Here is a 1,034-nt window from a genome sequence, read left to right as displayed (position 1 = left end):
CCTGTAGTCACAGCTACTCGGGAGGCTGAGACAGGTGGGAGGATCATTTGAGCCTGGAAGGTTGAGACCGCAGTGAGCTATGATTGCACCACTGCACTCCAGCCTGGGTGATGGAGCAAGACCCTGCCTCAAAAAAAACCCAAAATTTACTCTGTTGTGGGTATACACATTGTTAAAAAATGTGGGGAGGCCAAAATTATATGAATCTTTTAATATTATCATTTTAATATTATATACTAAAACTTTAATATATGTGATTATTTATATATTAATTAGGAATGTAGTATTAATATGAAATCTAATATGCACTTGTTAAATCATATTTAATATTACTAACATTCATATTCATTTTTATTTTTATTTTTATTTTATATTTTGTAGAGACGGGATCTCCCTATGCAGCCAAGGCTGGTCTTGAGCTCTTGGCCTCAAGCAATCCTCCTGCCTCAGCCTCCCAAAGGGCTGGGATTAAATACTCATATTATTAATTTTGTCAAAATAAATAAAAAATAAAATAAATAAAAGTATTAGTTTTATTATTTCACATTAGTAATAAAATAATTCATTTTATTTTAAATTTAAATTTATTTAAAATAAAATTCATTTACTTTTTTGTCGTTGTTGCTTTTTAGAGACGAGGTCTCACGTTGTGGCTTAGGCTGGTCTTGAACTCCTGAGCTCAAGTGATCTGCCTCAGCCTCCCAAAGTGCTAGGATTATAGGCATGAGCCACTATGCCCCGCCTAAAATTATTTTAAAATCAACATGCATACTTATATTTATTTGGATTTTTTTGGAAGTATGTAGCAGGAACTAAAGGTAGTCAATGCAAAATGATGCTGCTGTTGATGATAAGAAGGAAAGAATGGGCCGCAGCTCTGATGATACAAGGTCAAGCATCAAATGGGTCTCTCATCAGAAAACCAGGCATCATAAAAGCATTTGTGGCCGGGCGCGGTGGCTCAAGCCTGTAATCCCAGCACTTTGGGAGGCCGAGACGGGCGGATCACGAGGTCAGGAGATCGAGACCATCCT

Source organism: Mandrillus leucophaeus, unplaced genomic scaffold (genome assembly GCF_000951045.1).
Source record: "Mandrillus leucophaeus isolate KB7577 unplaced genomic scaffold, Mleu.le_1.0 Scaffold230, whole genome shotgun sequence".
Taxonomy (NCBI): domain Eukaryota; kingdom Metazoa; phylum Chordata; class Mammalia; order Primates; family Cercopithecidae; genus Mandrillus; species Mandrillus leucophaeus.
The sequence above is the reverse complement of the archived record's forward strand: the minus strand, read 5'-3'. Positions refer to the sequence as shown.